This window comes from Erithacus rubecula (assembly GCF_903797595.1).
Source record: "Erithacus rubecula genome assembly, chromosome: 14".
NCBI classification, from domain to species: Eukaryota; Metazoa; Chordata; class Aves; order Passeriformes; family Muscicapidae; genus Erithacus; species Erithacus rubecula.
Window position 1 is genome coordinate 16,650,087 of NC_136666.1, and position 16,440 is coordinate 16,666,526.

At 36.2% G+C, this 16,440-nt stretch overlaps 1 long non-coding RNA gene across 1 annotated transcript in view; it reads left to right on the forward strand.

The window, feature by feature from the left end:
- Positions 1–7,779, forward strand: part of LOC306808022 — a 17,426-nt gene extending 9,647 nt beyond the window's left edge. The window contains exons 2-3 of the long non-coding RNA XR_013775882.1: positions 6,391–6,455; positions 7,606–7,779. This is a non-coding gene — a long non-coding RNA (uncharacterized lncRNA). The remainder of the gene's footprint in view (positions 1–6,390; positions 6,456–7,605) is intronic.
- The last annotated feature ends 8,661 nt before the right edge of the window (positions 7,780–16,440 follow it).

Genomic DNA, 16,440 nt, shown 5'->3' on the forward strand with positions numbered 1-16,440 from the left:
AGTTTTCCATGGCTATAGTTTCTATATAATGTGCTCACATACTGTGGTGATGTAGTAAGAGCAGGACCAACAAGCAGTCAAAAAATTATAGTAAAAAACCATTCTTCTTCCACACCAGATATTTCTGGTTTCAAACTGAAGTTTATACTATCATTTCTTTTCAAGATGCATTAATACATGTAGTATTTTTTATCTTTTTGCTTTCAAGCAACAAAATCACAGTTTACTAGAGCCAGAAAAATACATGGATTTTTTTGAAGAGGGCTTGGTTTTTCTTCTACATTTTTTTTTCCCAGAACACTTGAAGCTTAGTTCACTTGAAAATAGCTATTTGCTATTATGTAGGTAAAGAATACTGTAATGCTGTAGTTAATGCTATGCTGCATTATTTTGACCTCTTAATGATATAAAAATCTTGCTGTGTTTTAAAATTTGCAATTTCCAAGTCTGAGTGATTAAGTAGGAATTGTTGCTTTACTTAAGTTTAAAAAAAATTAAATATTACTCTTTAGGATTCCAGTTAATAGCTTGAAAATATATTCTTCAGAGATTGCAAATTCAGAGGAAAAATTTTAATAGATACTTCTTTAATTTTTTTAATCTTATTTTTTTAAACATACCAAATCAGAGGCACACCAAATCTTTAGCCTCTGATTGATGAGTTTGATCAAAGAGAATAAGCAATACCTTAAGTAGAAAGGAAATCTCTAGGAAATGAAATACCTGGGAAGAAAATACTACATGCTTTTGCACAGAAGATGAGGCAGCTTTCTGTGTGAGATGAGATTTAGATCATCAAAGATACTCCTAGTACTTGCCATACCTGTGTAAATGAAATGAATGGACTAGCTCCAAAACTTTATGCCAGTTTAACATCATGTGTGTGCAGCAAGAATGATTTTGTATAGCTATAAAAGAATGGCTATAACTGAAGGAAGCTATCATTAGACTTTGGAAAGGATCATTTATTATACTTCAAAATGGCCTGTTATTTACAGTTCTTATTGAAAAAATTTGAAGGTGGAATGCATTCAAATTTCAACAAATTTTGACAGCTTCACTAAGTCATTTTGTTTGAATAGCAAAGCACCAAACAGGATCCTAAACAAAAGGAAAATCTGATTTCATTGCTAAAATCTAAAGCGAATTTAATGTTTCATACTACTTGTGAATAACTGCTATCTGAAAATACGAATCTATTTATATTATTGAGCAGGTGACCACTCAGTGCTTAATAGGAGCTAGCAATTAGTGTATGTAAATCAACTAAGGCAGCAGCATCTCAGTGCCTGTTCTGTGTAGAGGAATAGTTAATTTGTTGTACATGTTTCCAGTCCAGATTTTAAAAAGTCACGTTTTCTACTGCTGAAAACCTCAATACCTATAACATTTGTTGTGCATTTTATGATTATTCTTAATGCCCTTGCAAATACATGTAATAAAATGCTAACAAACCATCATCCACTACTTAATTATGTTTATCTAGATGGATAAAGTTGAGGTGGGGAGAAGCCTGTGGTAAAAATATTGTTTCCCACTTGGCAAACAGAGACTACATTTACAGCTTAATTATTTCTTGCAATGCTGTAAAAGAAATCTTCCTGTTAATCATACTCCGGAGCAGAGTTGATTAAAAATAGTTGTGGGTGGGGTTTTTGGTGTTCTGTTTATTGTAGTGAGGTTTAAAAAGTATGTTAACTCACAGTTAAATCCACCTCCCCTCCAGTAGGGGAGAAGCTTGGGAACTGCACAGGAAGCTTCTCTGAGAGTGATGAAACACCTAGAAAACAAGACAGATATCTCAAAAAATAAGGCTATCTTGGCTTCAGAGACTGTGCCTATGGAATATATCGGAATAATTTGTCCTAATTAAGGGAAATACTTCTATGTTTCAGCAACCAAGTACAAGAAAAATAGAGGTCAGTTCTAGAAAACCACTAAACTCCTACAGATTATTTGTGGGCACAGTGATGGTCGTGATTAAAGACTGCAGTTTACATCTGCTTGTATTTTTCAGTGCTCCATTTGGAATGTTTTGGTAGTGTTTTTTCAAAGCCAAGTCTATGCCAATTGCCACAAGATGACTAGACATTAAAAGCAAATATCAGAAATTGTGTCTTGTACAGCTGGCTCTCATTGCATGGACAGCCTAGGAAGTGATTGCTGAAAAGCATCAACCAACCTTCATAATTTATTCTTCAGCAGTGGCTGCAGAAGCATTCAGTGCAGTGAATGTATTAAAACCAGTCACACTGAATTTGTGAAGCAACCCATGGAAATGCCTCCTTTTAATGCTGCAGCTGATGATCTCCACAGGAGTGAGATAAATCCATACATCAGTCACTGCAATTGCAATGGACAGCTTGGCAGAAGAGCGTTGGCATATCTGTCTTGGCTCTAGCCAGCTGTGATTTGATTAACTTCTGTGTTAACTAGCTAACAAATTGCTATCTGCTGCATGTTTGGAAGTAGAGACTATGAAAAGTTATTCCCAGAGTACCTTCTAGTCTTGGCACAAAGTCTGCCTTAGTTGCATGAAAAATATGGCACCAAGATTTTAAAGGGTGTCTGAACACTGGATGTGCAGTGCAGTAATAAAATACTTTTCCTTCCCCTCCATCCCCCATATGGGAATAAGCTGTAGTTTGTTAAGCCCTGGTAAGAAAAATAAGCCTACCTGATTTAAGACACGAGGATGATAATTAGGGTCACTCTTGAGGGAAGCTCTTAATCACAGCTTACAGTAGTTGATAGCTTGAAATACCTGCCCTAAGCACTTCCCTGAAAGGGCCTTCCCAGGTGAAAGTTAACATGTGATGATCACATGGAAAGTCTCTGAATAATTTCATGCCTAGTTATAGTTCAGACAACATGAACTCCCATTTCTTACTCAGTTTTCACATGTAAAGGATTTCGTTGAACTATGGGATTCCTGGTAATAATGGGAATTTTTCAGCTGATGATGTTTGAATCAAGAAGCTTATGAAGAAACATTCAATGATGTCTGCAGTACCTGTCTAAAAAGGGCTGTACAAGCCCAGAATATCTTCTTGAAAAGAAAATCAGATATTGGGAAAGAAATTTGAAAATTTTTGAGTATAGACTAGTTAATACCATCTAAGAGGAGAAAAAATCTTTTTGATGTTTCAGTCTCATAAAAACTCTCCTGGCAGATTTAAAAAGTAAAATCTGGTATGTTTATACTGACAATATAATAATTTTTTTCTTAGGACCTGGATGAGCATTTAGCAAATATAAACAGCTATAGTATGAATGTTACTGTTTTTGATTTTAATTTATTCATTGACTGTAACAACTTCAAAAAAAAATAGTGAAGCAACACTAACAAAGGTTAACATGGAAAGCCTAATATACAATCAACTTACTAACATCTGCCTTCAGTTACAGATACTTCCTGTTGTTTTTTCACTTTTATCTTTACCCAGACCAATTTTCAATTAATTTAATTAATTTTTGACAATCTAAAAACAAAACAAAACTTTACGATTAAATCTGATAAATCCTACTAAATTAAACTAAAACAATTTTGTTATTCTAGATCTGGATTAAAGGCTCTGACACGAAAGGGAAGCTTGATGTTTTATCTTAACCTTAGGCCTGCAGCCATAATTTTGTTGAATTTAAAAATGGACACTTTAATTATACTCTAAAACCCAAAGCACATTTTACTTAAGGTGTAAGAACTACACGTGGCTTTATCAAATTCTGGTCTAATTGCACTGGTGTTACATGAAATGCATGTAGGCTGTATTTTCATTTTCATACTCTGTGCAATGGTAATGCTGAATAATATTTAGAGAGCAGAACCTGGTGTAATGACAACCTTCTAATTTTTATGGCATGGATTGTTATAACATTTATGTTATAAAAATGCTGTAGAGGGACAGTGAATTTGATGTCTAATGTCAAGCTACAGTAATGAAAGGTGTGATCCAATATTCACAAATGATATGAAGTCCTTAGCAGGAACCTTAAGTGAAAACTTAAATATTGTTATCAGAAATAAGATGTTAAAAAATATTTGTCTTAAGTCTATAGTAAAGTTTTAGTTCACAGAACTGTAAGTCTAAAATGTCTCTCTTGGCAAGGTCTTGTCTCAGTTCTTTGCTCCTGAGACAGAAGTTTCTGTTATCACCCACACATGACTGAAATTTCATGGGCAGAACTTAGAACTTTGAGATTCCCTTACCTTTGAAATTGTTGTATATGTGAGCAGGGTGAACAGAATACAGTGAACACAGTGAACACGGTGTTTACAAACTGGAATTTTTGATCTTGCCACAGCTCTACGCTAAAGACCAAATGGAAATGGTCACTTCAGGTAGCAGCAAATTTAGAATCAAGTCAGGGAGAAAAAAAAAATTGTATTTGAGTGATTTACACAGAACCTAACAGAGAAAAAATGCCCCATCACTGTTGAATGAATATTCTATCAAAAGTGCAGTCACATTCTGTTCTATTGAGATTAACTTTACCTGCTGAATGCTGTGAAATTTATTTCAGTGGCTTATGACCACCATATATCAGCATCCGACCCCTATCTATATAAAACAATAAGCATGATCTTAAGGCTGTCTTAAAGGCTGTCTGAGAGATGTATATTTACTGACATATAACCTGACTAAAGCTGAACATCATTACCCCTGTGACTGATAGGAGGGCAGTCATAGCTTAACAGTTTTATTTCCCTTTTACAGCTGAGCTCCTTGACCACGCTGGCTGAGCTGACACGGCATTTCAAGTCTTGTTACCAGCTCAATGGTTCTCTTATTTAGAAAAACAAGGGGCCAGTGGGGGGAAGGGGGGGAGGGGGTTTGATGCAGGGAAGGCTGGAAAAGGAAAAAAAAAAAGGCACCTCTTCATTTAGATTCTTCATCTTGATCACTGCTGGTGGGCTATCAATAATTTCAACTTGGTTAAGCAGCTGGCTGAAGGTTAAATAAATTCTGCCTGTTGTTTGCATACCTGAATTCAATAATTTTAATTTGAAGCAAATTTCTTTTCAGTTGCTCCTTGGGAAGTTCCAGTGTCCAAAAGTTATAAGAACCACAAGAATAATATTAAAGTCAGTTGGGCAAAGCAACTATACTTTGAAATCTCTAAAAGGAAATATAAAGGTAGATAAAGGCTTCATATATGTTTATATACACTCCCCAGTTCAGATGAGGGTGACAGGAACAGAGGTCATCAGTAATCTTCTGGTGAAAACTGCTTTAACAAACTGTTAAAAATCTAAGAGCTGTCCACCAATTCATGAATGAGCCATGAATTTTAAAAGAAAGCAAAGTAGCTCGTGCCATTTTTCCTGCACTGGCTTCAATTATCTTGTGCACTACTATTCTGACAGCCAGATAATTATTTACAGCATGCACAACTATCTACACATCTCAGCCAATGTGAGTACTAATACTCTGGTAATAATGCATTCTGCAAACTCAGCATTCCTCTTATTTGCATCACCATTATTGTTCATTTAAGTATTTAATTCTTGGGACTATTCCTGCTTTATTTCAATAAGAAAACCCCAAACCCATTATGAATCAAATACACATGCTCTCACAATTTAGGTGTAGTAGGGTGATTTTGGAGCAAACATACTCCTTGTTAATGGGACACAAGAAAATGTACACTGAAATTTGTCTAAAATACTCAGAATAGTTAGTGACTTAAATAGCAGCTGGTGTCCTGTCCCATCTCTCCAGCCTGTCCAAGGCTGCACAGCTCTCTGGAGGATCACTGCCCCTCCCAACACTGTGTCATCAGTGAGCTCCTGAAAACATTCAGAGATTATATTAAATTAGAAAAATGTGTTCCTCTAGTATGTTGACCACTTTAAAATGGAATTTGGTGGTAGGATAGTTTTCAAAATTCTTTATTTACTGCAACTGTAACTTTTTTCTTTTCTTTTTTAACATAAAGTTTAAAAACTATTTAGCAATACAATTCATTGATGTATCTGTACCTAATTTCTCCTTTCTGACTGAATGCCATTTCTTTGTGTGTTGACTCTAGATATAAACTTGTAAAGGCAATGAGCAGGAAAGAAAAAAAGTACATTAGTACTTCTCAAGTGTCCCCAGTCCAGAGGTTCTTTGCCAGGAAAGATGCTCTAATTCTCACCTGCCTCAAATTTAGCAATGCATACTACATGCATGCAAAGAAAACTGTTAACCCAGGAGGCATAAATCAGATTTACTGCAAGAAAGAAAAAACCCTGTTTCTTCATCAAATTCCATTTTTCTCTAACAGTCTCTCAGCTGTCAGTTTGATAATGGCTGCTTGATTCTGCAGTCACTTAACTGGGGAACTTGCTATTCCAAGCCACATTATGTTCATCTGTTCATCTGATGATAGAATTTATCTCCTCAGGCAACAAATGTGGGGACCAGAATTTATCCACCAAGAGATTTCATTCCGCTGAAGGGTAAATTAAGGTGGATTTGTAATGTCTTTGTTTATCCTAAAAAATTAAATATATTGAAAGAAGCTGAAAGCAGATTTGATTTAAAAGAAAAGTAAGGCAATTATATAAACAGCAGCAGATCTCATCCAGAATATGTCACATAAATATTATACTATCAAACAAGAAATGTAAATTCTCATACATACTCTATAATTGAAAAGTGTATTATACATTAGTGAAGTCAGCCATTTATCTAATCATAATCAGTTCCAATAAAATCTCATTTAGGAAAGTTGAATATAGTTCAGGGTGGATGGTTATGAGGATATCAGTCATGTGAGTATGCACCGAAACACTTTTGAAAGATAGTTCATATACATAGAAATCCAATTATTGCCTACCTCATCTGAAAGGAACTTTCTCTGATAAGGGCTGAAACTGTGGCATTCAGAACTGCCATAAAGGTAAAGCAAATATACTGAGTAATGGCTTTAAATGTTTTTCTAAAAATATCTTTACTCCAACAAGACATTTGCAAGAAGTCAATACAAGAATCACATGGTGGTTTAATGTAAGGGAGGCTTTAAAAGCAGAGGAAAACACTGATGGGTCATTTGAAAGTTCAGATGATGGATCCAAACCTCCCATGGCTGGTTATGAATCCAACCTTTCAGCAGCAGAAGTTCTAATTTACTAAACATATGCAAGTCTGTTGCAAAAGGTGCTCAAGTGCAACAATTTTCTATCACTGCTGCCCTTCTGCTGTAGCATTTTAGATAAAAAGGTCTCCAGACCTTTCCAGGAGAAGTAACTGGTTTTATTGACATAAAAACCTTCAAAACAGACTAATTGTGCTATTCATAAACTGCAAATAAATTATGGGAACATTTGCTATCTCAGTTTCAATAATCAAGATGCTGGTGACTTAATCCAGCAGTAAGGAAATCTGAATAGGATTTCACAACTGCAGCAGAAGAAGCAGTTCATGGTGAAGATGAGATTTGGTATCATGAGCCTCTTCTGAATTTAGCATTAAAAATTTTTTTTCTTGTTTCTCCATTTGTTGTGCAAAGCTACTCATCTAATCACTTGCATAATTTACCTTAATCTATGGATTATTTATTACACACCTATCACTCTTCCAACATTGCTACCTCAGCTATGCTAATTTTCTCTTTTAGATGCTCCAAAATTCAAACTTTTAAAAGTCCCCACTTATTGTGAATACATATGTACATATGGATGGCAATATTTACATGCAGATATATTTGCAAACCATTTGTGAATGGGTCAACAGAATGTTACAACCCAAATATGTACATGGTCTTGGTTAAAATGGTTTACAAGGAGACAGAAAAAGAATATCCATACATCTTCTTGAATTTTTTTGCTACTTACTATGATCCAGGTATCAATACCCAGGAATAGCAATCAAATTCTGTGATTCCACCATAATTCTTATATTGTGATTTGTTTGTTTCTTCACAAAATCCAATGGATTCTGAACAAAGGGGCCTCTTCAGAAAGCCATGGGGGGAATAAAAAGCTATTTTAACTAGCCTGGTTTTGGAGCTGTAGTTAGCCCTGATCTGCTCTGCTTTGCCTGGCTAGATGTGCAACCATACATATATGCAATTTATCCAATTTTAATCATTTAGAACAGACCAGGTCACTTAGAACATTGCATGGGAGTGATCAGGATATCTTTTCCCATTTCTGTGTTCTGTTGCAATATTTAAAAGTAGGAGAGAGCTTTTTTTTTTTTTAAGAGATCATCTTCACTTCAGCCTGTGAAAAATAGTGTTATTAATATACTGGTATGAGGATTAACTCTTATAAAAATATTTTCTAAGTCCACTGTTTAATATTTTGGTATTGATCCTGGAAGATTCAGCTTGACAAAGGCTATGAAAAACCTCACTTGAAAATCTTGTTCACTTTTAAAACTTTAACACCCTCACACTCCCTAGAGAAATTTTTTTTTTTGCAGTCCCAACAGAATGTTTGAACTTCAAAGTATTTCCATTTAAGAAAAATAAATCTACAGTAGAAAAAAAAATTCCATAAAGTTATGCAGAAAGCTAAAACCTGCTTACCCTTCTCCTTCCCAGTTCATACCATCTAGTTTAAACCAGCAGTGAACTATTTTGAAATAGGCTGGGCTTTAGCCAGCAGTTTAAATGAATATATGTGACTCAGTTCATATTTTCAGGCCTCTTTATTAAATACCTCCCAGTTCCATCTCGCCTAATATTTGATCCAGCAAGTTTAATGACCATTCCTTCATTAAACATTACAAGCTTTTTAAGACCTTGACAGTGCTACATTTCATCCAATAACCTCGTGCGGCTACAAAGTCAACATTGTGTGCCAAGTTAATCCCTCGTGTCCACTAATCATGTCCAGTGCTGCAGCTTCTTGGGTGAGCCAGAATCAGTGGGGCAGTGCAGGATTTCCATGCCGATGGATTCAGCACTCCAGCTATATCTCATGTCCTGACACTAGATGTCAGCGAAGGGTAATTGTTGTCTCAATTTAGAGGCCAGCCTAGGTAGCTGCTAGCAACCTCTGTTAATGTTTTATAGCAAAGGTGAAGTATAGCTTAATACAAGCATCTGACATATATTACAATAAAAAAGGATATAGTTGTCTAGGGTTTTTTAAGTCGGTCATAAAAGATGAATAATGATGCAGTTTAAAGCTAAAAGACAGCTGCCAAGCTGAATGGCCATGATGGATGTCTAAACACCCAGTGTAGAGAAAACCTGTTCCCTAGAGACCACCATCCAAAAAATTAATTACTACGATTCAGCATCTTTAAATGTGCCACTTAATATACTGCCACCATAATTAAATTTCCAGCCCTGTGACCTTGAGACCATTTCCTGAGATAATAAATGAGAGCAAGGTTTAATCGATGCAGATGCAAGTAGAAACTGTCCGAGGAAGCACAAAACCAGCACAATGTACTCAAGGTCAGGAAGGAAAAACCAAGTGAAGCTGCGAATCAACACTAATTGTTTTCTTATGATAAAAGAGGTTTATTTTAATTTGCTTCACTTGCAAACAGTTCCATTGTGCAGTCTTTGACAGCAGCTTTTAAACTCTAGCCACAGATGAAGTCAGTAGAGGGCATATTTGTTTCCTTGTAAATGAGCATTTTTGTAGCAAGTGAAGCCATATTTGAGATTTGATAACCAAGCTCATAACACATCAAACAACACAGAGACAAGAAACAACTGACTGCCTCAGGTACACTCTGGTGCAAGAAACCAAACAAAAAAATAGAAGAGACCTTGGGTAGTGATATGGAGATGAGAGGGCTATTTTATGTCCTTTTGAAGCTGGAGTGACACAGAGGGTATGGTCTGACTTCTACTGTTGGACTTTAGTAAAATGCAAAATAAGATGCTCTATATACATGTACACAGTGTCTGATAAATGCAGAAATATCTGTGTAGATATATATAATCACTAGAAATACATAACACTGCCTAGTAGAGGACCTGCTATTTTGACAGAGGTAAATATTATTGGGGCTGCTATCCACAAAATGAGTTGTAGTGAAAGTTTCTGCAGCTCAGCCAAGTCTCCTTAATTGTATCTCTTAAAGAAATTAGAACCAGTTGATGATGGGGGGGTACACAAAAAAAAAAAAATTGTAACTTTTTGAAACAGCCTTGTTTAGAGGTAGGCTTCCTTTTATCCAACAAGTCTAGAGTTGGAAAAAAAGTTTGTGTTCTGACACCTAAAACCTCAGAACTTGTAAAAGCATACAAGTCATCAGTAAGAGAGAGGAGACTGTGAAACAATGCAGTCAATACTTTAAATTATAGTACTTAGACATATTGTTTTGTAAAATAGGTATTAAACAACAATATCAATCTTGTCAACATTAAATAGACTCTATTATGACCACTGTAAATTCCAAGGTGAAACTGTACATGATATAATAGAAATAATCTCTATAAATACCTCAAGCAAATCAGGGAGCCTCATATACAGAACATCAGTAGTGACAGGGAGCTCTCAATTTACAAAAATTTACAAAAATTTACAAAAATTTGTACCAAAACTCAAGGGGACGTCCTGAAGGTGCACTGAGGATGACTGAGACAATTATCTTCTGGTCAAAACCTACCAGCTGCCCTTGAGAAAGGGAAAGTATTGGTAAAACAACTGTCATGTCTACAAAGTGATGCAGCTAAATCACCTTGAGGACTCAATCCAGCCATAGCTCTAAAAGATAAGTAGTAATAGTCTAGAAAAACAAACAAACAAACAATCAACAAATCAACAAACAAACCAGGCAAACCCTCAAGGTATCACTGTCTGAAAACAAAGTCTTCTGGGGGATGGAGATAGGCAGTAGAATTTCACTTGGCTGAGGCTGAGACAGTACTATACTGAAAAATAAATCCAACATTTGTTGAAATTTTCACTTGTTTCATCTTTGGTGGAGTGCTGTTAAATTTGGATTCAAAATATCTGCTGAAGTTAACACTTTCAGGATTTCCATGGACTTTTGTCTATATTCCTGTGTTGGTAGGTCAGCTGGGAAATTCCCTCTCCCTGACTTGAAACTTCCTCCTGTCACTCTGTATGTACCAGTAAGACCTCTAGAGAATGCAAGTAAGGGGAAACAAAGTCTTCATTCTTATCTGACAGGCTGGTGCTGTAAATAATGCCCTGTTCTAACACCATTCCCAGGAAGTCTCATTGCATGACAAACAGTCTGCCAACACTGGCAGTTCCCATCTTTTCTTATTGAAAGATCTATTTAGATGCATCAAGACAACCTGAAGGCTACTTCTGATAAGAACAATGGGCAGTTTTAAAGAAGAAGGGGCAACATTTCAATTACAAATTTCTATTTTATTTTTAGCCTAATTTGGTCTCTTTGTGATAAACAAGATGTTTTACATATGCCTAGTAGTAATAATTGATAGTTCATGCTTATGTATGTTATAATACATAATACTTGTTAAAATATTTGCATTTAAAAGCAAAGTTGGACCTCTAGCTCTAGGCTATGTATGTTTCTTTCCTAAGGAGTCTCAACTAGAAGAAACATTTTGAATTATAATTGTCTTCCAAATCTCAAATTAAGAGAGACAGAACACTGTTAACCCTTCACTTAGATCACTTATCTATGTGAAAACAAGATGTGATTTAGGAAAGTTGAGTAGAGACCTAGTAGATATTCTGGAATCACTTGACTCTGCCTGTATTCAATCACAGAAATTAGACAGATTACTTAGGCTGTCCAGGGTTGGAAGATTAGGCCTCAGGTAATTACAGCATTTGAACATATGTACGTTATCAGGAGATCAATTTTACAGTTAAAAGCTTTGTAGCCTGATTCAGAGAAACAAATTACTTGGAACTTTACAGAGAGTAGTAATAGGTGATGAAAGAAGAGATCCTGTGTTCAAAACAGCTGCCAAACTACTTTAAAAATTTCATTACCTCCAAAAAATTATGTTGTAAAGAATGCTTACTGTGTTGAACTTGGGGTACTTTACATTGTATGCATGACAGAAATATGAAATACAGGAATAGAAATCCAGTGTTTTTAACTGAGGCATCTGTAAGAGAGGATATAACTTTGAAGGACAAGATTTTGAGAAGTGACTGTTCCTCCAGGATGTGCATGGGGAAACATAAACCTCCTCAAGAGTCTGAGGAGACAGAGACACCTGAGGCATCCTGCTCTGAGGTGGGCTCCTCCAGGGGCTGCAGGAGGATCCCTGTCCACCCTGGGCTTCCATGGGCTGCAGGAAAATCTGCTCTGGTGGCTGCAGGAAAATCTGCTCTGGTGGCTGCAGCACCTCCTCCCTCCCCTTCCCCACTGATCTGGGTGTCAGCAGGGTTTCTCTCACATATTCTCACTCATCTCCCCAGCTGCAGTGGCTGCTGTGCAGCTTTTCCTTTGCTTCTGGAATAAATTACATCCTAGAGCTGGCTGGCACTGGCTCCTCAAACATGAGGGAAGTTTCTGGCACCTTCTACTGCTGGAACCTCCCACTCCCAAAGCCTTGGCACAGAAATCTGACTACAGAGCTCTGCAGCAGAGCTGGCCTTCCCTCTTCCCTCTCACACTCATGCATGTTTTCAACAGATTTAGAGCCAAATCACACCTATTTTAATCTTCCCTGTTTATTTGCTCTTGCTCAGTAAAACATCATCTAGAAAAAAAAATTTAAATACATCTAGAAAAAGAAATGAGAATGAATTAACAGCTTGACAGTGACAAGTTGTCAAGTACTTTCTTCTGTAGATACAGAAAATCATATTATTTTCTAAGATCATTTTGTAGTATACCAGGGAAAAAATAGAGTAGATTAAATAATTTGCAATGTTTTTCTTGAAAGGACATCAGTGTATCTATATCAGGTACTATATCCAGCTGAGGGGCTTGCCCACAGCATCCCAATCAAAAAAAAATTAAGTTTTAATTAGCTTTGAAATACTTAACTGTCCTTGACAAATATGGGCACCAACATGTTTTTGCTGGAATAAGAGACTTTTTATTAATAGATTCCTGTTTCACGTTCTCCACTGAAGATGAGAGAACTAAGTGCTTACAGTGAAACAGTGGGGAAGCTTATTAAATCAATACACATCTGTTAGATAATGGGCTCTAAGTCAAGAATGTTATTCTGAAAACCTCTCAGCAAAATGCTGCTTGTTTGGCACTGTTTTCTTACAGCTATTCCCTCGTTGGAGAATCCCCTCCAGAGCTGACCATCTATTTTGTAGTGCTCAGTTCCTAACAAGCGTGTCCAAACATCTCTGCCAAATGGAAAGGGATTCTCCAAAAATCTCAGACAATATTCTCAATTATGCCAGCAAGTGACAGCAAGAGGCTGTGAAGTTTAAATCTCTTCATCCCACAGCAGAAGGTTAAGGCCTTACAAGCACTAAGGAAGATAATGGGAGCCAAAAAATCTCCTGTACTGTGAACAATTTGTAATGACATCTTAAAGTGCAACAAAGTTAGACACAGATATATATCAATACACAAATATAAAATATATTAATGTATTAAGTATGTGTTATATGACACATGCTCCTCAATTAAAAATACTTCACTTGCATATCTGTTGGGACATCTGTGTGTGTGACAGCCCAGTCAGCAGACACTGTTCTAAGCATTCCACCTCTCTTTTATAAAGCCTAAGAGTCACTGCCCAGGCTGTGTGTGCACTCTCATCTTTTGTCTGTCTTGCTTATTTTTGCTACAAACTGTGAGGCAAAAAATGCCCCTTGCAGTACCTGTGAACTGTTCAGCAATTTCATTCAGAGTCCCTGGGCCTTATTGTAATAAATGGGTAAACATTTTGTCTTTATCATCCTGAAATAAACACATCTCAATTCCTAGCTGGTGTGTCTGTATTATTTCAGAATGGAACAGTAAAGAAACTTTAAAATTAACATATATTTAATGGTGCAGTTGAAATGAAGAGGAGGCTGTGCAAATGCCAAAGAAAAAATGGCAGGGAATGCAGAGATCAGCTTATGTCTTATGTGATGCTTCACTCACTCATGGTATTTCCATGAGAAGCAAATATTTGGCTGTTTCTGTAATACTTGAATTCATGTTTTACAGCATGCAATTTTTTTTTTTTTTTTTTTGTAGTAGAAATTTTTTTTTTTTTTTTTTTTTTTTTTTTAGTAGGAAAACAAAAAAGAAAAATGTACATCTATTGACTTACCATGGCAATTCCTCATACGGTGGCTTCAGTGATAGCACTGAGCATGGGCAATAAAAAATAAGGGATGACTGATGTTTGGACACTAAACAGTGTGAATCATACCATGATATCAATATTAATCTATCCCTTATAAAATCTTAAGGCCTTTTCATTTAATGAATAAGATGCTACACAACAATAATCTGTACTTTTCCAAATTAGCCACAAACCATCTGGTTTCTCTCCAATTACTTCATTTTTTTTTCTATATCTCTAAATGTTACTGACCTAAAAAAGATTTCATCAAAGGCAGTAGGAATCCTAACCCCTCTAGCAACTATTAAATTGGTCCACTCTGTGTCCTCTGCTGACAAATCATTATACTCCAGAGCCTTACAATCCATGGTAGTATCTCAATTAGGGATAAAGATGAAGCAACAGTGGTCTGAATTCATCCATCCATCTAAATTTATTCTTACATGGAACAAAAAAATCAATATACAGAGATCCCTAGTTGGTCATTGGTACGTTCACCCATAACAAAATACTGTTTCTGCAGTAAACAAATCAAGTGGTTTCAAAACAATAGTTTAAAGTTATGTACCTGTTATGTTCCTGTGGAACAGGAAGTCTTACAAGACAGCAGCTCTTCTTTGGCTGAGTGGATTTTTGATTCTAAGACCATTAATCTGTCTTTTTAGAACTAATTCCTCTAAATAGTAAACCCACATTTTGCTATCAATATGGGAGCAGTGAATATTTACACTGTGGGTGTTAAATACTGTAGACAGATCTCTGCCATAACTCTCACCAACTTCCAAGGCCTTTAAAGCATTCTGACTATCAAAATCCACCTGAATTACATCACTGTCTGTAAGGGAACAGCGTGGTAACTACTGTGAAATGAATATTCCTGTCGTATCAATCTTTCTTAAATTTAGCATTTTATTATGTCCCATGACTTAATTCACCTTTTGTACTGCTCTGTTTGATTATAATTTTATATATTAATCATGTTAACCCAATAGATTCTGACTTAATCAAATGCAAGTCAATTACTTCGTCAAATTATATTTTTAATGAAAGACATTTTTTAAGGTTGAACACCAATTAGGGATGTGTTTAGAGAAGTGTGGGCAGCTTTAGACCATGGGAACATTTGAGTCTCCCCTGAGAAGGTGGTTTCCACATCCACTTCAGGTCAAGCAGTTTGAAGAACACTTCTGAACAGACACTGGAGTGACAGCAGGCAGCTGTGCCTGTGCACCCACCTAAAAAAAAAAAAAAATCCTGCATGCTGTCAGATCCCAGGAAAGGATTAGAGGAATGAGAATTAAAATGAAGAGGAAAGGTGCACTCTGCAGCAGTGGCTTGGAGAGGTTTTCCTGTTTGATGCACACCTTGCCTTGCAGGCTGATGTGTCACCAGTGCAGCTCACAGGACCCCAAATGGCACCAAGGAGTTACACAGAGCACAAATCTCAGAAAGAGAAGATCATCCTTAATATCTGGAGGTTGCCTCAGGCACCAGTGCTTGCACCTGTTTGGAAGGACAGGAATGGGAAAGGGCAGAGGACTGAGCAACCTGGGGATAAAATACCCTTACTTCATTGAGGGCAAAGTATTCACTCTTGGTCTTGTTTTCATTTAATGATCCACTACACATTTCCTTCTAAATCTGACCAGTTTTCAGCCTTCCCCCCTTTCCTTTTTTTTTTTTTTCTGATTTCATTTTCCAGGTGAAGCACTTGATAAACTTCACTAGAGCTTGAATTAGACCATGGCCAGGATTAAAACCTCTTAAGGCTCCAAAACAGGAACAGGAGTGATTGCCTGAGGTTGGTGGGAAGGAAGAACCAGCTTCACACTTGTTCCTGTCTGCTGTACATCTCATTTTTCCTTCTTACTGGGACGTGTCAAGCTGATCCTTGGTCCCATCTTAAAATATTGTGTTTTTCAATGCAAACATTCAATACACGATGCAATTATTCTGTTGTTGAAATGGAGGATGTCACTTAAATTTGGCTTTTTGCATTATTTTACTGACAAATACCTTACTAAAGAAGTAATCCCTAATTACATTATTAATCTCCAGTTTGAAGTAAATGAGCAAATCTATACACATTGATTGGGATGGAATTCCTGCACCAACCACGCAGTCATTTTAAAAGCATCATGTCCATTTAATTCCTGTGATTAGAATGAAAATAATTTAATTTACACAACTGTTTTAATATTTTAAATTCTTTTCCATAAAAAATTGAATAGTTAAATTTGCTGTTAATTGAATTTCAATAAATACTAAGCAACAGAGACACTT